The sequence below is a fragment of the Eumetopias jubatus genome, unplaced genomic scaffold (assembly GCF_037043125.1).
Source record: "Eumetopias jubatus isolate StellerSeaLion01/CBP00866 unplaced genomic scaffold, mEumJub1_p1.0 scaffold_4, whole genome shotgun sequence".
In the NCBI taxonomy this organism is placed as follows: Eukaryota; Metazoa; Chordata; class Mammalia; order Carnivora; family Otariidae; genus Eumetopias; species Eumetopias jubatus.
In genome coordinates, this window is record NW_028274810.1 from 53,954,415 (window position 1) to 53,981,548 (window position 27,134).

The following is a 27,134-nucleotide window of genomic DNA, read 5'->3' on the forward strand; positions in this document are numbered from 1 at the left end:
TACATAAAAGGCTAACAGCTATTGTCTAAAGGCAATGTGGAACCCACAGAGAACGTCTCTCAGACAAGAGGCACTGCCCCAAATCTCCCCCACACTGGGGGCCAAGCAAGAGGAGGGGGTAGAACTCTGCCATTAGGGTTGGTGGTCCCAACCAGGAGCCCAGGTTCCCCCTCCCCTGTCCAAATTCCCTTTTTTTTTGTGGTAAACAGGACTCTGCCAAGCTGACAGTTTGGAACTCCCATGTTGCCTGGATGTTTGGGTGTGTTAGGGGAAAATGCTGTGGTTTCAAGATGGCCCACGTGCCAGCCCTCAGAGCCCTCAGCCAGCACCCTCTTCCCACTTCAGAGAGCCAAACTCCTGGCTGGCTGGGGCCTGACTGGGGCCTGGGATGGGAGGCAGCCTTTCACCCTCAGCATCCCTCCCTCTAATCACACCCCCAAGCCCTGGAAGTTTTGTTGTTATGGGCCTCATGTAGTGTCAGGTGCTGCTGAAGTCTAGCTGTAGCTCTGAGTCAGATGGTGAGGGGTGGCAGGCAAAGGCCCAGGACTATGGCTGGGGTGGCCCCTGGCCCCTGCAGCTCTGGGCTGCCTGTACCTTTATGTTTATTTCCAGACTGTGGTCCACTGAAGGGAGAGGTGGGTGGAGAGAGGTGCTGGCAGCCTCAGCCCTGTAGGATGTGTATAAGGCAGAGGGAAAGGAGGACAGAAGGAGGGACAAGGAGTCATGAGGACAGGGACAGGGCTGAGTGAGAGCCAGGTAGGAACTTGTCCTGAAGGTGGCCAGCTGTGGCCCATCTGAAACAGAACTCTGCTCCCTAGGGGGGCCCCTTGGGTCAGGCCAGCTGGGCAACCACCCAGGGCATGAGTAGGCCAGGCTGAGCTTGCGCCACAGTGTTAAAGAATGATTGTGGGCAGTACTGAATACAGACAGGGCGTGGTGATGTCTCGGCTCTGCATGCTGCCAGGGCCTGGCCAACAGAAGGTGAAGCAGCACTCTTTGGGTGGCCCACGGGGTCCAGGTTGGACAGGCAGGCATGCTGGCTCAGGGCAGGAGCCGCAGTGGTGACACTTTCGGTGGTGGCAGCTGGTCCCAGATCATCTCTTATTCACGAAGCCCGAGCTGTAGTCCAAGGCTTCAGGGGTTCTTTCCACCATGTACCAGAGCTTGAAGCAAGTGGAATGTTCTTTCCTTAGTTCCTCTAGCTTTGGCTGCAGCAGGCTGTCCTTCTTGGTCCAACTGGCAAAGAGCAGTTGGCACATGGGGTGCTCATCCAGGTCCTTCATGATGTCATGGGTCACCAGCATCTGAATGATGGCCATTCCTCCCATGGTCACACTAACAGACTTCACCATCTTGATGACAGGGTTGGATTTCTTGTCTGGACAGGTGGCAAACTTCCCTTTGCCCGGATGGACTAGCAGCCCATTTGAGCCTTGGAATTCACTCAATGATGTCTCTAACCTTCTTGTTTTCCAGGTACTGGGACAACTTTCCCTCTAGTGGAAAACTTGGGATGGATGCCTTTGAAGAAAACCTTGATGACCAAATCCACTAAGCCCTTGTGGTCGTGGCCAGAGATGAGTATATAAGGGCAAATGACTAGGTTTTGGTGGATTTGAATCAACAGGTAGATATGCTGGCCAATGGGGAAGCCTAGAATGTGATGAGGCCAGAGCAGGATGAAGCAGAACCACTGGGTATTATGGCTTGTGTTCTCCTTGTTGATGAGCCACAGTGGGTACTTGATATTCAGGCTTTTAAAGGTGATGGCTGGGGCCCAGTACTGGCTAGCTGGGCAGGCTGTAGAGGAACCAGATTGGGGAGAGCACCACATGCCCCAGATGCTTAGCTGGGCCCTGTGGTGGTGTCTGCTGCCCAAGCCAAGACAGTTGGGCTGCCTCTTTTCACTTTCTTAATAATATCCTTTGATGCACAGAAGTTTTTAATTTTGATGAAGTTTAATTTATCTATTTTTTTTTCTTTTGTTGCTCATACTTTTGGTGTCATATTTAAGAATCCATTGCCAAATCTAGGATCACCAAGATTTACTCCTATATTTTCTTCTAAGAGTTCTGTGGTTCCATTTTGAGCTAATTTTCATATATGATGTGAAGTAGGGGTCCAACTTCATTCTTTTGCATGTGGAAATCCAGTTGTGCCAATATTTTCTGCTAAAAAGACTAATCTTTCCCTCATTGAATGAACTTGATGCCTCTGTGGAAAATCAATTGGCCATAAATGTATGGGTTTATATCTGTATTCTCAATTCTATTCCATTGGTCTATATGTCTATCCTTATGCCAATATCACACTGTTTTGATTACTGCAGCTTTGCAGTAAGTTTTGAAGTCAGGAGGTGTGAGTCCTCCAACTTTGAACTTTTTAAAGATTGTTTTATGTATTCTGGGCCCCTTGCAATCCCATACGAATTTGAGAATAGGTTTTTCCATTTCTGCAAAAAAAGCTGTTGGAATTTTGATAGAGATTGTGTTGAATCTCTAAATCACTTTGGGGAGTATCGCCATCTTAACAATATTAAGTCTTCCAATCCATGAGGATGGATGTCTTACCATTTATAGCTGTACCTTAGAAATATTGTGGGTTTGGTTTCATACCACTGCAATAAAGCGAATATCACAATAAAGCAAGTCAAATGAATTTTTTGGTTTCCCAGTGCATATAAAAGTTATGTTTACACTATACTGTAATCTATTAAGTGTGCAATAGCATGTTTAAAAAATACCGATGTAGGGGCACCTGGGTGGCTCAGGTGGTTAAGTGTCTTCCTTCAGCTCAGGTCATGATCCCAGGGTCCTGGGATCGAGCCCCACGTTGGGCTCCCTGCTCAGTGGGAAGCCTGCCTCTCCCTCTGTGATGCTCTCTCTCTCTCTCTCTCCGTCTCTCTCTCTCTCTGACAAATAAATAAAATCTTAAAAAAACTTACCTAAAAACACCTATGTGTTTTTAGGTAGTATATACCTAAATTAAGAAAATACTTTATTGCTAAAAAATGCTAACCATCACCTGAACTTTCAGTGAGTTGTAATCTTTTTGCTGATAAGGGGTCATGTCTTGATATTGATGCTTGTTGACTGATCAAGGTGGTGGTTGCTGAAGGGTGGGTGGCAGGGACAATTTCTTAAAATAAGACAACAATGAAGTTTGCTGCATCAATCAACTCTTCATTTGATGAACGATTTCTCTTTAGCATGTGATGCTATTTGATAGCATTTTATCCAAAGAGCTTTTTTCAAAATTGGAGTCAATCCTCTCAAACCCTGCCACTGCTTTATCAATTCTTAGGGGGGGAAGCTTTCAGTCTTTTACTACTGTGGGTTTTTCATAAATGCCCTTCATTATGTTAGAAAAGTTCCCTTTTACTCCGAGTTTTCTGGGTGTTTTTATAATGAAAGAGTGTTGGATGTTGTCAAATGCCTTTTTTTTTTGCGACAACTGAGATGATCATGGTTTTTTGTTTTTGTTCTTGTTTTTTTTTTTACCTTTGTTCTTTAATGTAGTTTATTACATTGATTTTCTTATGTTGAACTACTCTTGCATTCCTGAGATAAATCCCACCTGGTCATGGTGTCCATAAACCTTTTAATATGCTGTTGGATTTGATTTCCAAGTATTTTGTTGAAGATTTTTGCATCCATAAGCGTTATTGACCTGTAATTTTCTTTCCTTGTAATGTCTTTATTTGCCTTTTGTATCAGGGTGATGCTGGTCTCATAAAATGAATTAGGAAGTGTTCTCTCCATCATGATTAAGTTCATCAACTTTGGAGGCAGATGGTGTGAATTTGAATCCTGCCTCTGCTACCACAAAGTTTGTAGTAAGTTGTTATTTACCCTGTCTAAATTTAATTTTCTACTCTGTAAAATGGGAATGTTAGAATTAATTGGGTTCTTTCATTGTAAACCAGTGGTGTGCCGGTAAATGTGTAACAAACAGCTCTCAGAGAATGTGGAAGTGGGAAGCCCTGATTTGTAGTGTTTGCCAATTTCCATGGTGTAACTATTGCAGTGACTGATTTTAAGGCACTAGTGTGAAATCATCTAACATGGAGTTGAGGAGACATGCACACAATCTGTTCTCATGTGCCAGTGAGAGCTGACACCAGCACATCACTTTTTTTAAAACAAGTGTGAAGTACATAATAAGTGATCAATCAATAAATATCATTTTCAGTTGCCTTTAACAACAAGAAAAAAACAAAGTAAAAATAGGATTATTCCTGAAAAGTCAAGATGTATAATCTCCCTCTATATTGCCTTATGTTCTAAAATATTTTATATTCCAGGTACTTTGAAATGTTATCCTCAGATGGTCTGTCCTCTGTGGGAACCACATCTCATACCCACTTTCTATCTTTAGATCTTGCATCATTGTTTACAGTGAACATAATCACAGGGACGATGGTCCTTGCCAACTATTTGCCCCACTGGCAGCTGACCACACCTGGAAGGGCTCGTTGCTCCTAACTGCTTAACATACTAACCTTGAAGATGGCAGGAGAACTTAGAGGCATCATCTTGCCTTGGCTCCCTGGTTGCTAAAGTGTTCTGCTTGATATTGGCCCTGCCAGGAGCCACCAGCCAGTCTTGCTTCCCTAAAAGACACACACAGATTGCCCAACCACCCCCATCAGGCAAATGATTCTGCAAATGTCATGTCCTCTACACTTGTGCTCAGACCTGGGCTTAAGAAAATCTATGGAGCAAACAAGGACTCTCTTACCCTGTATCCAGGGCACCTGGTCTTAATCCCTTGACCAAGTCACTATGTTGTCCCATGTTCCTTATCCATCCATCTATCCATCCATCCATCCATCCATCCATCCATCCATCCATCCAAGACTTACAGAATGGATGCAAATACAAAGGTGATATATGGTCCTAGAGTCCATAAATTCATAGCCTGGGATGTGGTTGGGTAGAGTGGAGATAGATAGACAAACGAATAGTGGGAATAAGATGCGATAAGAAAAAGTACAAAAATATATGCGAAGTACTCTGTGAAACCAAAGGATGGATCCTGCTTGCCTCAGGGAGCTAAGGAGGTTTTTGCAGAGTGTGTACAGGTAACCAAAGGGTAAAGCAGAGGTTTGGGGCCCAGATGATGACAGACTTTGTATGCTCTACTGTGACATTGAACTTGATCCTCCAGCAACAGGGAGCCTTTCCTTTCCTCTTCTACTGCCCTGCATCTTAGGACTTCAAGGCCCTGATCCCTGCTAATAAAATAGTAACCAACTTTTTTAGGGCTTACAATGTGCCAGATACTGTACTAAGTGCTTTAAATTCATTATGTCCCTTAGTCTTCACAACAACCTTAGAAGACAGAAAATATCATCATCCCCATTTTATGATGAGAAAACATTTAAAACTCAAAGTCTCACGACTAGGAATAGGCAGAGCTAAGACCCAGTTCTGATTCACAGCCAAGACTGTGCTCCTAGAAACATGAGCCAGTAGGACTTGGTGTAGTTGAGTGACTGGGAAGAGTGGATCCATCTCCCCAACCAACCTTCAAAACTTCCCCACATTTTATAATGCTCATACCTTAAAGCCTCTTACCTCCTACCTGGGCTGATAGCAACAATCTGAAAACACCTTGTTTAGGAGACAGTCATAGTTATTGTGGAGGAGGGCTTCCTATGAAGTTGATGGCAGTGTCAACTTACCTCCAAGGACTGTGTTTGCTTCTGGGTGATGTTGAATTAATGATTAATCTCCTCATGTATAAGTCAGCTAATGCCCTTCCCAAATAATGTAATGTGTTAACCCAATTAAAAACACCTGCCCAACTAAATGGAATGTCAGACCTGTCAACTCCCATTTTACATTCTGTAAAAGGAAGCAGGAGTTCTACTGACCCTTCTTGACAGACTGTGTTTGATTTAGATATATATTAAATAGGTATACATATAATTTAATTTAGTGTTGATGTCAACTCTGTAAAACTGTGTGTACAAATGAGTAACCCGAAGCTCAGAAAGGTGAAACCACTTGTTCAAGATCATAGAGTCAATTTTCTTTCTACAATTCCAGGACTCTAACATTCGGATGGTCTTTTGTTTGTATCCTATCAAATAACTGCCCGTCTTTTTAATAATGAGAATTTGAACGTCCCTAAAGGAGCATTATTATTTTAGAGATGTGGTGTAGTGCAAAGAGCAGGAGCTTTGAAGCCAGATATTCCTGCGTTAAGATTCTAGTGCCTGCTTTGAAGTGGTGTGACCTTTGGCAAATCACCTCATCTCACCTGAAAAGATGATTGTGAGAACAGCAGTAGATGGCTGGCCCCTGGGTTATTCCTTTCTGGCTCCTCCTCGGTGTAACACGAATGGACATCTCCAGCCATCTCAAGAAAATTGATTACATACTCAATGCATCCTTAGAGGTATGTCAATTTTCTATAATTGAAACAAATTCCTGCTATATGATATTTTGGGGGAAAATGTGGGGAAAGTATTGTGAAATTAGGCAAATTATACAGCTCCCGCAAGGGGGACCTCCCAGACCAATCAAGGAGGTCCATGACTCATGCGAGTTTGGGGGAGGAAACAGGAAAGTTGCTGTGTCGGCGCCAAATCAGTTGGAGAGCTTGAGGCGGAATGTTGGGACCTGAGGACCCGGATGTTACAGGAGGGGCCAATTGCTGTGGGTACTACAGGGAGAATGTGCAATTCTTGGGGGCGATCTGGGATGGAGAGCGTGAGGGAAGGAGAGGAAGGAGGGCAGAGGGAAAAAGGAGAGTGCAGCTGGCTGCCTAGCCGACTGGTGATTCCTCCCTCTCATTCCCTACATCTCTAGCAATGACCATTAAAGCCAGGCACCTTTGTGTGAGTGCCTCTGACGGGAAAACCGGGAAGGGGCAGAGTTTCATTTCAACATTGTGCAGAACAGATTAGATGTGAGAAGGTGGAAGTGTCCCTTTGGATGTCATCCAGCTCTAGAAAGGGCTGTAGACTTCCACAGGTTAAAGATTGGGGGTTCAAACCAAGTTTACCCAGATCTTTGAGAGGCAAAGAGGACTCCACTGAGTTATATCCGAGTTATATTCCGAGTTATATCTCTGATTTCTTTCTCTTTCCTTCTTTACCTTTCCCTCCCCTCCAAAGCTTACCCGGTACAGTACTTGACATACAGTAGGCACCCTGTAAATATCTGTTGTGCTGAATCATATACATATTATGTGTGGTTTCTGATGTCGTGGTACCTAAAACTGGGTAAAGACAACACACACATATATTTCACACCTAAAAATAAACCTAATCCTAAAAATTCTGGGAAGGATATGAATACCATGTAAATAGGCTTACCACTTTCCCACCTCTTTGTTTTTTGGTATCCTTCAAGTTTCAACTCATATCTCCCCCTCCAGGAAGTCTACCTGGATTTTCAGGGATGTTTCCTGTCTCTGAAATCTTATGCCATTTCCCTTCTGTGTCAGCCATTTGTCACTTGATCATTTATTTTTCAGAAGGCTGTTTTGCCCTTCTTCTATATACCACAGTCTCTGAGGACCACCCTTACTAAGGGCTGAGGGTCCTATACACATAGTTGTCAGTTGATTGGTGCTGATCGTATGTATCTTGCATCATATTCTCAGAAACTTAAGAATTTAATATGTGCATGGCATATACTGGTACTGAATAAATGTCGTTGAATTGAGCTGAATTGTTGGGTGCCACAGACCTCTGAGAATCTATGAGTCCTAGATATTACTCTCCTGCCAGAATAACAGAAAATTAGAACGTGGGGAGAAATAAAATCTAATTCTTGTTAAGCTATAACTTATTTTCCTATTGCTCTTAGGCATGTAATTTAGGCTTTCCACTCCAAATGCAAATATGATTTATTGGCCAATCACTTTTACATGAATACTATGAGGTAAAAAAATAAAGATGCACAGAATTTTGATGCTTACAGACGTCATAAAATCATGTGTTCTAACCCAGGAGAAGTACGAGCTTAGAGAGGTTAAACAGACTGCCTGTTTCCTTGGTTGGTTACAGAGCTCACTGAGCATTCAGGTCCCATGCTTTCTGGTCCAGTGGACTTTCCAGGCTCTAAGCTTGGCTGCCAGAATAGTGTTTTCATTATTAATGCAATATACTAAATCCCTGGGGTAGAATAAGCCTCATTATTAGAGCTGGTAAGTCAGTCCAAAGCAATCTGATATTCCTGTAAAATTGAATAGATTTTGAAGTAAAGAATCCTTGGGTTCACTGCCTTCCAACGGGGCCATCATCTCATTTATCCTACGTATATATAATATTTTATAAATGTATACCCCATTAATGAACACTTCTGTATGAACACTCATTATAACAGTTTTATTGATTCTGTTATGGTGCTGTTAATTACATGAACCACAAACACCTTCAGTTAGATTAAGCTATAATAAATAAGATTAGTAATACTCTGCTCTGTATAGTGAGTGCTTTTATAATAAACGGGTGTTCATCTTTCAGAAATTACTACATTGATGTCTTATATCAGATATTTGAACTTTTTTAGTAAAAAACTTTTAGAGTGTCTTCTAATAACTAATGATATTAACTATGATTATTCATCCTCATGATAACCCTATCAAGTGGACATTGTGATTTTCCTCACTTACAAGTGAAGAAATAAAATCTTATAGAAATTTGGTACCTTGCCCAAGATCCCGCAGTAGGGGAGGCCAAGATCGAATGAGATAATATATATGTACTTAGCACAGTGCTGGGCAGATAGTGTGTTGAATAAATGCAATTGAAAGAGTCAGTATGAAGTGAGAAGAAAGGTGAAGCTGTTTCAAAGATGGTACATAAGGCATATAATTCCTGTATATAAAACATGTATGACTAGGGGCACCTGGGTGGCTTACCTGGTTAGACGTCCAACTCTTGGTTTTGGCTCAGGTCATGATGAGCCCTGCATCTAGCTCCACACTGAGCCCAGAGTCTGCTTGAGATTCTCTCTGTCTCCCCCTCTGCCCCTCCCCCTGCTCCATGTGTGTTCTCCCTCTCAAATAAATAAATAAATCATAAAAAAAACCAAACATGTATGACTAAAATTTGATTCTGAGCTTCCTGACAATCAACAGGAGAAATGCAATCAGTTATATAAGTGGTAAGTAACTTTGCCCAAGAGAAGTATTAGTATCTGGAGCTCAGACCTATGGGTCTTTCTTCAAGATACAGCGTTTAACGCCCTAGCAAGGACCTGAGAGGATGAGGCAAACTCACCGTGGAATACATGGGGTGGCTGTTAGAAGCCTGGAACAAGTGATGGCCGAACCTGGGTGAAGTGGAGAGGCCCGAGTTGCCCTGGCAGAAGGAAGAGGAAGGATTAAGAAGTTGAGGGAAGGGGCATGTAGTAGAGTGGAAATGGTATGTAAGGCTAGAAGCCCCATGAGAGCTCCCATGTTTTATGGGAGGCCCAAAGGACACACCATTCCCCAAGACCATTAGGAATGTACTAGAGAGAGAGGTATCAGTGTCACTAAGAAGTCACTTCTGAAGGTCTGGGCTTAAAGTAGGAGACTGTGTCCCAGAGCTGGGCTTCTTAATAGTCATGGGCATGATGGGCTCCTAAAGAACAGAGACCAATCAGAAGTGCTCAACTACCAGAAGCCATGAGGCCACAATACCATAATAACCTGTAGAGACAGAGGGGCAGCCACAGGGGCTTGATCTGCAGGAATTACAGAGAGGGTTAACAGCTCATGGTGTCCCAAGGGGCAATTGTGTAGACGACAAAGGTACATAAAATCTAAAAACAAGAGAGAGCCTTTGATCATGTGGTCCTCCGGTCATACGTATCACACGCGACACCATCTAGAGCAGCAGACCTCACAGAATGCTGGGAGGCCTTGGAAAGGCACATCCGAAGTGACAGATCAGAAGCAACCCTCTGAGAGACCGGGTTGTCTTTCTATAGGATATGGTTTAAATCAGAGACCTCTGTATGACAGACAGTGTGTCCACACTTAGGGACCAAGGAATCAGAGCAGGACTGGTGCCGTTTACCATCACTCCTAATGACTCACTGGGGAACTTTGTCCACATTCTGGTCTCTTCAAGTGTTAGAGGTCCTGGGCCCTGGCCAGGGGATGTAACAAGAGTCTTATGGGTTTATGAATTATAGCTGTCACCAAGGCCTTTTGGATTCCTTGTCTCCAGAGACCAGCAGGGGAAAAGAGTCACCATTCATGGCAGGGAGAATCCATTCTCATCAGCAGGAGGTAGAGTTCCTTTTATACATGCAGCTAGGGAGGAACATGGGTGGAACCCAGGAGAACACAGGGGCCTCTCCTGGCACTCAGCTGCCCCATTGGAACTATGACTGGAAGTCTATAGCATGCCTGGCCTGAGAAGGGTGTGACTGCAAAGGGCTCAGACCCTCTGCAAAGGAAGATTTGGGTCACTTCACCAGGTAAGCTACCAGGACCTGCCAAAGTAATAATAGCTAAGCAAGAGAGGAATTTAGAATGGACAGAAGAGAAAACAAACAAACAAAGCAGACAGAAGAGGCAGAGGATATGAACCAGCTGTGGCTATGAGACCAATGGCAGTGACCTGGCCATAATTTGCCTCATTAACAGTCTTTTCTAAATCTCCCTGCAGAAAGACAGGTCCACAGACCTGTGGAGGTCCTGCTCCCTGAACATGCTGTAGAAGTGGACCTGAGCAGTGCTATGGGTAGAATGAAGCTGCCATGAAAGTGCATGGCTCAGATCTCCTCCTGCAGGGAGCATGACTGATGGAGAGTTCTGGCTATTTCCTCTGTGCATCCATTATCATGTTTGTGTGGGGACTGGATTCGCATGCCAATGACTGAGCATGGCAAGCATACTAAGGCAGGCCAGTTCCAGTGAGCGGTGGTCACTTTGGCTTGAGGACTCCCAAGTGGCTTCCCTGAGGTTTTTTTGGAAATGTGCTTTCTATCCCTTCCTCCCGTTCCCCTACTTTTCTTCCACAGATATTGGAGTTGCAACATGGTCTGGAGGCTTCCCTCACCTTCTCTTGCTTTCTCCCCCTTTACAGGAATTTCCCCAATAAATCTCTTGCTTATCTATCTGTCTTACTGGCTTCTTGAAGGACCTAAACTAATGTATGCTCCCCAGTTAGTGACTAGCTAATTAAGTGCAGTCCATGCACCATAATGTAGTTGAAACAGTGAGTTTGTATATACCTTCTTTTTTTTTTTTTTAAGATTTTATTTATTTATTTGACAGAGACACAGCAAGAGAGGGAACACAAGCAGGGAGAGCAGGAAAGGAGAAGCCCGATGCCGGGCTCGATCCCAGGACCCTGGGATCATGACCTGAGGTGAAGGCAGACGTTTAACGAATGAGCCACCCAGGCGTCCCTTGTATATACCTTCTTACTCCATCTTCATAATCATTGAATAATACTACTTATTCCAATTTTACATGAGGAAACTGAGGATTAATTTAGGAATTTGCCTGGGGGGTATACAGCTGCTAAGTGGCAGAGCTGCGCTGAAATTCAAACTTAGATCTGTATTACTCCAGAATCACCTTTATTACTCAGCTATGGGACAGTTGGGCTAAGGGCAGAGTTGATATCTTAAGAGAGTTGAAGTCTCTAAGGAAGATGAACCTCATGTCTTAACAGGAGTGAGCTGAGGAAGTTCTCCAAATCAACATCAAGGTGTACCTCAAGCAATAATTTTAGGGCAGTACTGATACTCTCATCAAATGCATGATAGAAGCACCAAAGTTCTGGACAGTATTCCCTCAGGAATTTTAGTCCAGAAAGGTTTTAAAGTGGGCATTCACAATTATACATATGTGATTCAATTGCTTTCATCTTTTTTCTTTCTCTGAATTATACTTTTAGCAAATATCTACTGAACTTTTACTATATGTCATGCATGATTCCTTCTAGGCAAAAAATTATATACATTCCTTGTGCTTCCCCATTACATTTAACCAGACTCTTTCTTCTTACTTTCAGTCTGTCATTATCAGTATTATTGATGGCCTACAGTTTTCATGGTACTAGGCAATGGGAAAGGATTTCTTTCCTTTAAGTGTAATAATTTCCCCACCTTAGAAGGAGACTAATTCTTTTTTTTTCTTTTTAATAAATTTTATTGGAACATTGGTTATCCATGTACTAAAAAATCAGAGATTATACCAAAATTTTTTAAATGTGAAGTGAATTATAGAACTTAAAGTGAGAACTAAAGATATGAATTTCCTAGAAGAAAATGAGTGAGCCTGGATTAGGCAAGGATTTCCTAAATGTGACACAAAAAGCATACATCAAAAGCTTTTAAAAATTGATTGACAAATAGGATAATAAAAATTAAGACTTTTGTTGTTTGAAATGCACTCAATTTATTAAAACAAAAAAGCACACTCTTCACATTACTATCTATAAAACATATCAACAATAAAAGACATATATCCAGAATATAATTCATTCTTAAAGTGATATAATAAGAAGATAAAATACTGATTTTAAAAAAGGGGAAATGACTAGACACTTCAAAAATAGAAGATACTCATTCACATGGTAAAGAAGCACATGAAAAATTCTCATCATCATTCATTATTCATTGGGACAACACAAACTATCATTTCAAGTCCACTGGAATTGCTAGAATTACAAAAAGACTGGTAATACTAAGTATGGTGAAGATATGGAGCCACTGACAGTCAACAAAACCAAAAGACAACCAAAAGAATGGGAGAAGATATGTGCAAATGACATTTCAGCTAAAGGGCTAGTATCCAAAATCTATAAAGAACTTAATCAAACTCAACACCCAAAGAACAAATAATCCGATCAAGAAATGGGCAGAAGACACGAACAGACATTTTTCCAAAGAAGACATCCAAATGGTCAACAGACACATGGAAAAGTGCACAACATCACTCGGCATCAGGGAAATCCAAGACCTCAATGAGATACCACCTCACACCAGTCAGAATGGCTAAAATTTACAATTCAGGAAATGACAGATGTTGGTGAGGATGTGGAGAAAGGGGAACACTCCCACACTGTTGGTGGGAATGCAAGCTGGTGTAGCCACTCTGGAAAACAGTATGGAGGTTCCCCCAAAAGTTGAAAATAGAGCTACCCTACGACCCAGCAATTGGACTACTGGGTATTTACCCCAAAGATACAAACACAGTGATCCGAAGGGGTACATGTGCCCCAATGTTTATAGCAGCAATGTCCACAATAGCCAAACTTTGGAAAGAGCCAAGATATCCATTGACAGATGAATGAATAAAGAAGATGTGGTGTGTGTATATATATATATATATATATATATATATATATATATATACACAATGGAATATTATGCAGCCATCAAAAAACACAAAATCTTGCTATTTGCAACAATGTGGATGGAACTAGAGGATATTATGCTAAGCGAAATGTCAATCAGAGAAAGACAAGTATCATATGATCTCACTGATATGAGGAATTCTTAATCTCAGGCAACAAACTGAGGGTTGCTGGAGTGGTGGGGGGTGGGAGGGATTGGGTGGTTGGGTGATAGACATTGGGGAGGGTATGTGCTATGGTGAGTGCTGTAAATTGTGTAAGACTGATGAATCATAGACCAGTACCTCTGAAAGAAATAATACATTATATGTTTAAAAAAAAAAAAGATAGTAGGAAGGGAAAAATGAGGGAGGGGGGAATTGGAAGGGGAGATAAACCATGAGAGACTATGGACTCTGAGAAACAAACTGAGGGTTCTAGAGGGGAGGGGGGTGGGGGGATGGATTAGCCCGGTGATGGGTGTTAAGGAGGGCACATATTGAATGGAGCACTGGGTGTTATTCGCAAACAATGAATCATGGAACACTACATCAAAAACTAACGATATAATGTATGGTGACTAACATAACATAATAAAATAAAATTAAAAAAAGAGTAAACAAAAGATATGGAGCCACTGAAAATTTTATATATCACTGGTGGGCATATAGTAAGAGACTGCTCCTTTGGAAAGCCATTGATCTGTTTCTTATAAAGTTAAGTACACAATTATCATATAACCTACAAGTGAAGGAGACTAAATCAATGGATTAGAGGCCACATAGGTAATTGTCCAGTTACTGTCTAAGTTTAGTTTAGAGGTAAAAGACCTAACATTTTATATTACTTTTCAATTTTCTTTGGAGGGTGGGATAAGGGAAAGGGATTGTTAAATAAAGAACATTTATTGAATACTATATTTTCAATATAAATGACAGTCTTGATTTAAAAAAAATAGCACTTCAAACATTTTGGAGCATCCATTAAAAATTCAGTGGTTTAAATATTGGATATTTAAAGCATTGAGCTGTATAAAACCCAGAGTAATGAAGAATAAACATTTATGTCATCCTCCCTCATTCAGTCTCTTAAATCTTTTTCCCCCCTTAATATATATCACTGTCTGACATTATTCTAATTATTGACTCATTTGCTTGTTTTCAGCTATCTTCTCCAACTAGGTAACCTCCCTGTCTTGTTTCACTGCCATATTTACAGTGCAGAGTAGTGCCTGGCACATAATTTGGTCCTCAACAAATATTCGTTGTATTCATTTGTCTAACCTAAGGAGAGAGGATGACTTCCTAAAGAATCACAAAGGAAACCACAATGCAAACAAACAATAAACAAAAACCCGACAACAGTCAATATACTTGACTATAAGAAAATGGAAATTTTTTTTTTTAGATTTTTATTTATTTATTTGAGAGAGAGAATGAGATAGAGAGAGAGAGCATGAGGGGGGGAGGGTCAGAGGGAGAAGCAGACTCCCTGCTGAGCAGGGAGCCTGATGCGGGACTCGATCCTGGGACTCCAGGATCATGACCTGAGCCAAAGGCAGTCGCCCAACCAACTGAGCCACCCAGGCGCCCTGGAAATTTTTTTTAATTAAAGATTTTATTTATTTATTTGAGAGAGAGAGACAGAGATAGAGCATGAACAGGGAGGAGAGGGAGAAGCACACTCCCCGCTGAGCTGGGAGCCCAACGTGGGGCCCTGGGATCATGACCTGAGCCAAAGGCAGCCACTTAACCGACTGAGCCACCCAGGTGCCCCGGAAAATGGAAAATTTTTATGAACATAATTTTTTAGAGCAAATAGTATGTTGGAAAAATACAGATCAGAAGTAAGACAGAAAAAATATATTCTATCTTTATTAAAGATATTGTTACTACAAACTGCTAGAAGATACTATGATCCCAGTAGGTAGCAGGCAAAGAATGAAAACAGCATTTTCCCTACCTATTCCATGGACACACATTGATAAATTAAAAGAAAAATGAAAAATAAAAATTAGTGAGAAAGCACATGGAATTATTAATCTCTTTAATAATCATGGAAATTCAAAATTAAAGCAAAAAATATGTTTTAAAAACATTAAAGATATGAATTATTTTATTTTAATTAAGTAATTTTTAAATTTTTATTTATTTGTTTTTAATTTTTTAAAAATTTTATTATGTTATGTTAATCACCATACATTACATCATTAGTTTTTGATGTAGTGTTCCATGACTCATTGTTTGCGTATAACACCCAGTGCTCCATTCAATACGTGCCCTCTTTAATACCCATCACCAGGCTAACCCATCCCCCCACCCTATTTATTTATTTTAAATATTTCATTTATTTATTTGACAGAGAGAGAGTACAACCAGGGGGAGCAGCAGGTAGAGAGAGAGGGAGAAGCAGTCTCCCCACCTAGCAGGGAGCCCAGTGTGTGGCTCAATCCCAGTACCCTGAGATTATGACCTGAGCCAAAGGCGGACACTTAACCTACTGATCCACCCAGGTGCCCCTTTAAATTTTAAGTAGGCTCTACACACAATGTGGGGTTCAAACTCACAACCCCAAGATCAAGAGTTGCATGCTCTACCATCTGAGCCAGCCAGGTGCCCCAAAGATGTAAACCATTATAAAATGATAATGTTTGGGGGGCCTGGGTAGCTCAGCTGATTAAGTGTCTGCCTTTGGCTCAGGTCATGATCCTGGGGTTCTGGGATTGAATCCCGAGGCAGGCTCCCTCTCCCTTGTCCCACTTGTGCTCTCTCTCGCTCACTCTCTCAAATAAATAAAATCTTAAAAAAAAATGATAATGTTCATTGTTGCAGAACCTGACATTGTGTACATTTTTCAGAGCGGTGTAAATTTTTGGGAACTTCCTGGAAAGTGACTTGCCAATATGAATCTATGAATCAGGAATCTAAAAATATGCAGTCCAGTTAACTCAATAGTTCCATTTCTGTGAATCTCTCCTAAGATAATTGCTTAAATAGTATATATTTAATTATTATTTATTTGCATGAAGAAATTTATTAGTTATAAAGACTTTTGTAGTAACATGGAAAAATGCTCATAAAATAAATTTAAGGAACAACTTATAAAATTACAGGCACACCATGATTATACTTAAATTAAAAATATGCCTAGTGAAAAAGAACTGGAAGAAAATATATAATATGGTAAACATTTAGATTAGGGTTACAAAATTACAGTGATTTTTATCTCTCTTCTCTAGTTTCCAAGTCTTTGTAATTGAATTTCATGATCTGTACAATGGTATTTTAGTTTTGTTCAGTACAACTTTTTAAGGCAAACTTTATTGTTTGAATCTATTTCCCCATTGTAATCTAATCTTTTCCAGAGAAATAGACTGGTGAGCAAATACTTTTTTGTTGAAGATTTATGTGGGAAACCCATGTGTATGATTGCTGGTTGGATGGGGTTGTTTTTTGAGAATTTCCCCGATAAGAGGTTTCTGCTTCATTGTATTTGGTTTAGTTCAATTTAGGTGAATATTTGTAGCAGGCTTGCAGGTTTTATGCTACATGTTATGTATTAGAAGGAAATATGTGTAGTCCTCCTTTTATACTGTTCTCTCTCTCATTATGTTCCTTATAGGGTGACTCTCCAATTTTTTTTCTATTCTCAAACGTAAAATTGAATTCCTTATTCAATTTAGTTGGTGTTGTTCTTAGTCAACTAATTTGGAAAATTTTGGTCAGGTAAGGCTCTTCCTTCTACCTCAACGCCCACATCTGAATCAGTTACCATGCAGTCTGTTCTACCTCTTCAGGCTTTGACACTTTCATGTTTATCCCTTCCTAGTCCACTGCTTTAAATATTGATCTTATCACTTGTAGCCTGCAGCTCTACAATGCTATGGACATTAATTTTGTCCTCTGATCCATCGTCCACCTTATTTTTACATTAGTGGTTCTCAACAGGGGTGGTTTTTGTCCCCCAGGGACATTTGGCAATGTCTGAGGACATTTTTGGTTGTCATAACTGTGCCAGGAGGTGAGTGAGGGGCTGGGAGGCATGGAGGAGAAGCGAGGGGTATTGCTATTGGCATCTAGTGGTTAGAGGACAGAGATGCTGCTAAACATCCTGCAATACACAGGAAGCATCCCATAACAAAGAATTTTCTGGCCCCAAATGTCAATAGTACTGGGGTTGAGAATGTCTGCCCTAGGGTGATTCTTGTAAAATAAAAACCTGCTTAAATACCTCAAGAACACACAATGTCGGGGTGCCTGGGTGACTCAGTCGTTAAGTGTCTACCTTCGGCTCAGGTCATGATCTCAGGGTCCTGGGATCGAGCCCTGCACCGGGCTCCCCGCTCTGTGGGAAGCCTGCTTCTCCCTCTCCCACTCCCCCTGCTTGTGTTCCCTCTCTTGCTGTGTCTCTCTCTGTCAAATAAATAAATAAAATCTTAAAAAAAAAAAAAAAGAACACACAATGTCTTTCAGGCAAGATTTGTGCGTAACTCTCATCTTATTCCCCAGCCACACCGCATATATGTATTACTGCCTGAATATGCCATGATCCCTGCCTGGGCTCCTGTGATTTATCTGCTGCTTGTAGTTTCTTCTTTTCTTCCTAATTTGTTCAGGCTAGGTTGGGTAATTCTCCTCTGTGACCAGTTTTAGCAGAGCATGAATCACACTGAACAGTCACCTGTTATCCCACTCCAGTGTGAGCACCAGAGGTCATTAATTGGGTCTTTTTTCCCAGAATCTTCAGCACTTAATGCAATGCCCAATATAGGGAAATACACTCAACCAAGGCCCTTTCTCCTTATTCCATTTATATAGCAGTCAGATTCATTCTTGAGTACAATGGGGGTCATTGCTCCTGTCCTGAATTTCCTTGATCTTTATTCTTTGCCTTCCCTGAAATGTGGCTGTTTCATGTTTCTGTCTCCATTCATTCACTCCCAACTTGTTCTTTAAGGCCCAGCTCAATAAAATGATTTACCAAGCCCACCACGTGTGTCAGGCCTGCATTATCTTTGTTCACCTTCAGCATAATCCCCATAAGGAAGGTATTATCCCAATTTAACAGGTGAAGAATATGATGGAACAGCCCTGAGAAGCAGGTGAGGTAGCACATGCACACAAACACCCACAAGTGGAGGCAACTGGGCCACCACCCTTCCTGCTTGATTCTCCTGTCTTCTCTGAATTCTTCTACATCCTTCCAGAAGGCACTTTGGAGATCTTTTAGGCTGTCCCTCAACTTTTATGAATAAGCCCCAAGTTGTTTAGGGTATCTCAGGTGGTGAATGGTGGGAGTCAGACCTAATATCCACAACTCTAGAATCAAATACTCTCTTCACTCACTAGGTACCACACCGGCACTTCTTGCTCAATATGAGGTTAAGTCACAGTAACCCTCCAAGTTACCGTGAGCCCTCCAGCAGGATTTGCGAAATCAGGGCAGCTGGGGCAGCTTCAGTCCACAGTGACCTGAACAGCAGAAGCCTGACCATGTCCAGGAGCTACACAGCTCACCTCTTATTCTATCCCGACAAAGGGCAGAGGACTGTGATAAAGGCATCGTGGTTCACGTACATGTGGTGGAGGGCACCCCAAACTTAGGAGGGATCAACCTATAGCCAAAACCGGACAATTTTACTGTCTGCTCTGGCAGACCTCTCGTTCCTAGACTGGTGTTTCCAGAAGACGCGGTAAAGAAGCGAATAAAGGGTGGGGGGCATGAGCGAAGCCAGATAGGGACCGGGCGGGAAGACTGAAGGCGCTGCACTGCGGCAGAGCCCACGCCTCCATCGCGGCCTCCGCCCCCTCTTTCCTGGGCTGCCGTTCATGACGTCACGAGGAGGCAGAGCCGGCTTCGGCCTGGGAGGCGGAGCCAGCTGCGGGGCGGGGCGGGAGCGTCGAGGAGCGCAGGCCGCGGCGGCGGGGGAGTAGCTGGCAGCCGCAGACAGCGCGGGCCTGCGCCCCAGCCCTGGTCGCCTGTCCCGCGCCCCCTCCTCAGCCCTGGGCGCGCGCACGCCGGGGCTCTGCGGGGCTGGCTGCTGAGCGAGTAGGCAGCAGGACCTGCGCCGCGACCCGGAGCACCCCGTCGGCCCAGGCGCACACGGAAGTGGTGAGTGTTGCGGAGGGGAGGTGGAGAAGCCTGTGGCGGCCGCGGACGGCCGGGCGAGGGGCGCGGAGCCTAGCGCTGGCGGGCTCCGCGGCCGCTGCTCTCTGTCCTCGCGAGCCGCGCACCCCCGGCCCCTCAGCGAGCGCGGCGCTGGACCGGGGACCCGGGCGGGCTGGGGGCGTGTGGGCGCGGGCGGGGAAGCGGGGGATTTCCAGCCAAGCAGAGCCGGCTGGTGGCTGGGAGGTTGGGGGACGGGGGGCCCACGCCGGAATAGGGGGTAAGGTTAAGGCTCGCCGCCCCCTCCCCCAGAGCACACACCAAGTTTTCATAAACAAGCCTGGATCGCGCTGACATCCTGTTTATACCACCCTGAGATACAGGCGCGGGCTTGAGGTCTGACGTCCCTCGCTCTTGCACCGAGAACTTGACCGCCAGCTCTCTGGCAGAACTGTCGTTGGAGGGGCGGGAGGAGGTTTTCTTTCGCCTCAGGACGGAGGCCGAGGGTCTTCGTCGCTTTCCTCCTTTGCCATCTCAGCGAAGGAAAGTTTCTGGGGTTTGGGGCATGTTTGGGGCTAGAAGGGGGGCGTCTGTGGACTCAGGAAACGCCCACTCCCCTTTTATGTTCTTTTGGGACCCTGGCCCTAGGCAGCCAGCGAGAAGGGTGAAAGACGCATCCTGGGCGAGAGGGCCCTGGAAGAGGAACAGTGAGAGAGAGCCACCGGGGGAAGTGTGAATCCTACTGTAATGGGACTGATTAGCTGAAACTGGGGCTGATCTCTGGCCTTCTGTCTTACTCGTCAGACCCCATCCACGCGTGGTCGCCAAGCATCAAAGGGAGACGTCGCTTTAGCAGGGCTAGTAAACACCCCTCTCAAGTCACATCCCAAGGTTCCAGGGATGTAGGCTCCTTGGATGTCTGTTTACCAAGGAACTTCTTTAGGGAGACTAGATAAAAGGTGTGATTATTGGCAGGTGGTTGCATTTTTAAAAAAACTATATTCTCTGTGAATTCCTGTGTGTCCGTTGGGAAGAGGACCCTGCCACTTCTTTTAATACGTGGCTGTGAGCTTCTGCCCCTGGCTGAATACATGCTGTTAACTTTTTTTTTTCTTTTTACGAGTCATAGGGTTTTACTCTCACAGCAGGAGTTCACAGCTGCGTAAAATTGTCATTGCTTTCAGGGAGGAACGCATTAAAAACCTTGTATAGTTAAGTGATGAGTAGAATGCAGAAAGAACTAGATGTTATCGTGGAGTCTTTTGGCAAATTCAAATCATGGGCATATACACAGTGCAAACATTTTTTTAAGATGAGCATTTTATATTGATTAAATCTTTGTTCCTCCCTTTCCAAAACCCCATTTTGTGCTGTTTCTCGCTTTTGCTTTTGGTGGCTCTGATGTTTTCTAAGACCAGGGAGTCCTTTTCACTGAAGGATCAGTGTGTTCTTTTGTACTTTGTGGTGAAGGTTAATGGAGACCATGAGGGTACCAGTCATTTGGGGTCCAATATACTGTGTATTATGGAGAAAAATGGCTCCTGTTTATAGGTCCAGATCATATTTAAAGGGGTAAGTAATCATATTGAGCGATTGTGGATATTATGAATAGGAATAATCACCTCTTCTTAAGTCTACATATCATATTAACTAGGCACTTTCACTGTATCTTAATTTCTCTAAATAGCTGCAAAAATGTGTTTTTAAATCTGAGGATTTCAGTGTGACACATTCCACATTGATTCCTGATTCCACAATATACTAATTATAACCATTGGGAAATGATAGAAGGTAAATAAATTATACACATATAGATAAAATAATTCAAACATTTTCCAAAATATAACTTATATAATTACATTTCAATTTGCTATAATTTAAGCAGTCTTGTATCAGTTTGGTTAATGCTATACTTGTGATTATCTTTCTGCTCATTTGTTATTCATCCTTTACAGATTAAGGTAGTAAGGTGAATTAGGTTGCAGAATTTTTTCAATTCAGGCATTTATTAAAAAGCTGGTAAAAATAAGGAATTTTGAGGGTGGAGTTGCTTTTGCAGGAACAGAGACTCAGATTAAATGGCATGAAGAAACTTAAACTGTGTGCTTTTAAATCAGATTGTTAGGTCTGCCAGTTTAGATTCTGGGTTCAGAAACACTATTGGTTTCAACTGCAGACCACAAATTGTAGTAATCTTTCAGAGTTATCACTCAGTTTCTTCTGGATAGCTTTAGGTCATACATTATATTTGGACAGAAACCCAGCTGAAGCAAGTATTGAGGACGTGTAGGTTTATATTCACTTTCATAGTGGGAACACTAATGTATAACTGAGTTAATAAGGTTTATTAGCAAAGACCAAGATCTGTGTTTTCTAACTCCTCTGGTGTTTTTTTCCCTAAATACACACATATTTTATATATTTTTAGTATGTATTTCCTTATTGTGTTATAATGAGATAGTATGCTTTTAGAAAACTTAGCATCTGAGATGTGAATATTTGTACAAGGAAATTTTTCTTGTTCATTTCCACATTTTAAAAAATTGTTTGAAGTGAAGGGGAAATTGGTTAACTCAATGTCCCTGAGCGAGCAGCATCTGATGCTTTGTGATTTCTTGTGGCTCAGTGACATATGGAGCCTTGTCATAGAGGTGCCATAAAGAACCTCTTGGATTCTTTTAGACCAGTATTTCTCAACTGAGTATGATTTTGTGTCCAAAGAGATATTTGCAGTTTCTGGAGACATTTTTGGTTGTTATAACTTAGGGGGTTGGTGGCGGGGGAGGAGGCAGGGTTACTGGCTTCCAGTGGGTAGAGGCCAAGGATGTTGCTAAACATCCTATAATGCATGGGGCAGCCCCATACAACAAAGAATAACCTGGCTCAAAAGTCAGTAGCACTGGGGTTGAAAAATTCTGTTTCGGAATGCCAGGTGGGGAACAAGAAGATAAGGGCTTCTGTCATAGCAAATAGCTTCCCCTCAGTTCCCAATTTTCCTCCTCTGTAGCATGGAAATCAAAGTATTCACCATTTCAGAAAGTTGTTGGGGAAAATCAGTTAAATAACACATGGTACCTGAAGTGCCCCACAAATTATAATTGTTATGAAAACACATTTTAAATAAATAAGTTGTTAGATATACCAGTAGTTGAGCAAAGAGGTTAAGGTTATTGAGTGAAAAGATTGGATGGTTTGGTATTATTGAATTCTTTGTTATTAATTTTTTTGGGTAAAGGACTTTTTTAATACAGTTTTCTTATTACAACATAAACTTTTCAGCTCTGCTGTGTCTTTGAACATAAGGATTATTTTCTCAGTCTAACAAGAGGGAACACTCACTGTAGAAAAATCAGAAAATTGAGGAAAGTAAAGGAGAAAAGTCATCCATGATTTACTCCCTTTCCCGTTTAAAGACAATCAAGTCCTTTCCAATTTCTTTTCTATAAGAGTCCTTAAAATTGGAAGAATGGATGGACAAAGGGGGAGCAGCTGGTGACCAGAGAAGGTACTATCTCTTTCTATGCCTTTCATTTTCTCTCTTTTTTTTTTTTTTTGGATAATTACCATGTACAGGTAAATTACATTATAGGAGACATTAGAGAAATTGGTTCATTGTTTTTATACTCTGTGGGCTAACCTCCAGGCCGTGTTCTCATTCAGCATGTTGTTTCCTCTCTGCGTCTTGCTCTCCTCTGTACTCGGCTAGGTGTGCCACTATGGCTTCCTGTCTCAAAAACCCAATGGTGACATGGAGTTTGAAACAGCTGCCATGTTGACGTGACCGGGTTTCAGGGGCAGGAAACTATCCCTGTGACTATTCTTCCCTCTGAAGTACACCAGTTTTTTTGGCAACAAGAGCATGAAACGTTAAGTTCATTTCCATGATATATTTACTTCTAAGGTCTTATGATCTGTGATTCTTCGCAGCTGACAGCAGGCACACATTTTTCCTTGGTGCTCTGTGAATACATTGCCCAGTCCTGAGGCAAGGCCTGCTTTAGAAGAAAAAGGAACATTTCTTTAAGTCTAGCCAAAAGACAGAGCTGGTCTTCGTTGGGATATTTTTAATCTGTGGTAACCAAGTTTACTTTACAGTAATATTCACTCAACACTTTGTTCATTTCTTTATTCATTCAGTAAATACTTATTGAGCCCCTGCTATGAATCTCAGGGCGTGAATAAACAGAACAAAACATGCAAAAATCCTTGGCCTTCAGAGTTTATAGTCTAGTGGAAGGACCTTGGAGCTGTTCATTCAGGGTTTCTCAGTTGTAGATTTTACACATGCAAAAAAGTAAGTCCTACTTTCTGAATGTAGATGTTTCCTAGGAACTATCATGGCACTCCTTTAAAGTCTGAGGGCTAAGAACTAGCTTCCTCCCTTTCCCCCATTTTTTATTGTTATAGATTAATTGGCTCTGTATAAGCAAACATCTCTTCAGTACCTACTAATTTCTGGCAGATGGGTAAGACAGTTTATATTTGTGTGTAACTGTAACACAGTGTGGGTGATACTGTAGTAGAGATTGGAATTAAGAGTGCTGGGAGCCTTGAGGAAAGCTAAACCTTGCTCGAAGCCCTGTCCACTGCTGTTTTGAAGAGGTTTCACTAGAGTTGGGCCTTGAGGAGTAAGTAGAGTTCTCTTGTCTAGGGGTGGGAAGGGAATCTAGGAAGAGATAGAGCATGAGCAAAGGCACAAAGGTGGGCAGGTACGTGGTGTGGGTGACAGACTTGGGGCAGCCATGTGATTAGAGCAGAATACTGGGAGGCAGCAGAAGGAGGTGAGGCTGGACATGCAGGATGGGGCCAGATTATGAAGACTGAGACTGTCTGCAAGTCTGTGAGCAGTGTGAGGTCAGGGGCTGTAGCTTGTGTTGAATAAATGGGGAACCATTCATAGTTCTTGAGCTCAAGCATATAACATCATTAGCAAATGGAACAACTGGAAACACTGAAAGGGTCAGCTTCAATCGATTGTTATCTTTTCCTCCTCCCTATCACAGAAAATATTTCTTACTTATCCACCACTTATCAACTATCCAGAAGACTGCTAGGAGGCAGGAAATGTTTCGAGCCATAAGAGATGTCATGGAATCCATATGTGCTTTCCTTATAGTGGAGGAAAACCTACTTTGACTTGCTGATAATTTATAAAGGGTTTGTTGACAGTCCATCTAACTGGTTTTCAAGTCAGCAGGAGATTAACTACAAACATAAGAGACAGGAGTTATTAAGAGGATGAATCCAAGAAGGCACATTCTCTGAGACAGGCAGTGTTAATTTTTATCTTGGAAGTGAGTGAGAAGCAGAATGAAAAGCAGAACCATAACTCAAAAAGTGAAACAGCCTGGGTGGTGCCATTTAGTGGAGGGGCACATGCCATTGTAAATACCCTAGCGAGTTGGAGTTGTCACCGTCACAACACAGGATGGTAATTGGTGTTGCTAATGATGACGAAGCCATTAAGAAGAGGCCAAGTTGTGGAGGATACTGGAAAAGGGCAGGGGAGACAGGTCTGTCTCTAGCAGAAAAGGGCACCTCTAGGGGTTGGGCTGTTGGGAGGTGTGCAGGTGGTGGGTGGGGGTGGAGTAAGAAGCTGCTGTCAGGATTGCAGCAGGACAAGCTCAAAGAAGAGGTTTTCTTCAGAATGAGAAGCCAGTGAGGAATCTGCTCGCAGGAGGTGCTTTAATTCTTCAGGGAAAGAGTTACTCTTAGGAGTGATCTGTGAGAGGAGGCTGCCTCTGCAGGCTAGAAGGAAGAGCTGTGGCTATCTGTGCAAAAGGCCAGAATAACTTGAATCCAGCTGGGAAAGACTAAATCAGGTCAATTTATCGCACCTCGAGATAGAAAACTGAGTTATTATGTTTTAGCCTTGTTTTTCATAATCTGTGTTTTTGGTGGCTCAGGAGCCAGGCTGCTTGTTTTGATCCTAGCGGTGGTAATGTGGGCAACTTAAGCTTGTTTCCTTATCAATAAAATGAAAGTAAACATGGTTCCTACCTGTAAGATTGTTTTGAGGATTGAATGACTATGCCTGAGGATTTTGGAATGGTGCCAGGCACATGGTATAAACTAAACATTTGTTAGCTTTATTTTTTTATTTTTATTTTTTTATTGGTGAATATACTTTGGAGCTCAAATTGTATTCAGAATTATTTAAGGTGGTAGGAAGTGTGACCCATTAAATGCAAAACAGAGTAGCTGATACATTCATACATACAAAGGCTTCACTTAGAAATGGTTAAATCAAAAAAGTTTAGACACTTAAAGTAGGTAGTTTCTCAAATCTAGAGGAGTTTATTATGTAGACAGCATCAAAGGTGATAATACATTAGGTTCTGCCATATTTTTAAGGAAAAATGAGAAACAAAGGTGCCTTTAATTTAACTTTAAAGGTCATGCAAGGTATATAATTTGGTAGGAATGTATTAGACTTTCTGGGAAAGTCAATATAAAGGTTCTGTGTTGCTCTCACTGATTCAGTTTACTTAGGAAGTGGCAGAAACACAGGCATACCCGTTTGTAAAATGGTGTCTTCAGAGTTGTGTGGACGTTAAAAATCTTATAAGTCAGATGATGTGTTAGGGAGTTTTGCTGTTTAAGCAATTATAAGAGTTTAAAGGAACTCTAAAATATATATTGAGTTTCTCCTGAATGCTGTTTTATCAGTTTCTATTTCCATATATGTGCTTTCCAAAAGCAGGGTTTACCCAAAATATAAATTATACAAAAAGTTGGCCCTTCCTCCTAATCATATTTTAAAATCAAATTTTAGTATGCCTTTAGTTCTTCTCAGTGATGTTTATGTTGCATTTATATTCTCAAGAACAACAGTTGCCAGGTGGTTGGAAAAGAGTTTGATCTTTTCATCCCATGTTTTTTGATAGCACAGAAGTTAGCTGTATCTTTTCCTTGTCTTCCCATTTGAGAAGGATAAAGACAGTAAAGCTCCCTACTTTGTATTTGTGGAAGGGAAGCCCATCTCAAATGATGAATAGGTTGACCTGTAGGTATTTAAAAAATAAATTTAGGTTTATCATTTTCAGGTATATTGGGTAACTAAGACAAGTTTGAATGTATATATAAGGCAGAAATAGGTAAGAACAATTTGTAATTAATGCAACTCTTGTTTTTAATAGTGATTTAAAGGGCTTACAGCTATTAGAACTGACAGCCATTCATTCAATTAAACACAATTATGTCTGCAGAGTTATTTGCACAGTTAATTTGCTCAAGCTGTAGCAAGGCTGTAATTCATAGCGATTTTTTTTTTCAATTAGTAGAATTTAAAATCTTTTATTTATGGTAAGAGAAAAGACACAGTAAAAAAATGAGAAAACAATCTGCCAAATGTATATTTTCCTAGTAAAAAATTCTGTTATGAAACAAGATTGCACAGGGAGGCAGACAGGTGTGATTTATATAATAAAGAGATGCAGTGGATCTTTTACTGTATACCTGCAAACCCATTTTAGGGCTGATTCACAAAACAGACTTAAAGAAGTTAGATGCATAATACCTAAATTTAATATTCTGGTTGTTTTTTTTGTTTTTGTTTTTTTTTTTTTTGGTTAAAGCCATTCTGTACAACTAGGTAGGTCTGCTAATAACTGTATATTAGTTTTCTAATTGGAAAAATCATTTGATATATGGTGGTATCTCCAAAGAATCCCATCATTTTACTTGGTTAGAATGACATTTCACTCAGGTTGGTTAAAAGTGGGAG

At 41.8% G+C, this 27,134-nt stretch overlaps 1 protein-coding gene and 1 pseudogene across 1 annotated transcript in view; one reads left to right on the forward strand and one right to left on the reverse strand.

Annotated features, from left to right (window-relative positions):
• Positions 1-832: 832 nt before the first annotated feature.
• Positions 833-6,366, reverse strand: LOC114208395 (NADH-cytochrome b5 reductase 3 pseudogene; annotated as a pseudogene).
• Positions 6,367-19,202: 12,836 nt separating this feature from the next.
• The window catches only part of JAK1 (Janus kinase 1), a 123,737-nt gene continuing 115,805 nt past the window's right edge, over positions 19,203-27,134 (forward strand). The window contains exon 1 of the mRNA XM_028102414.2: positions 19,203-19,414. The gene's annotated coding sequence lies outside the window, so the exon portion shown is untranslated. The remainder of the gene's footprint in view (positions 19,415-27,134) is intronic.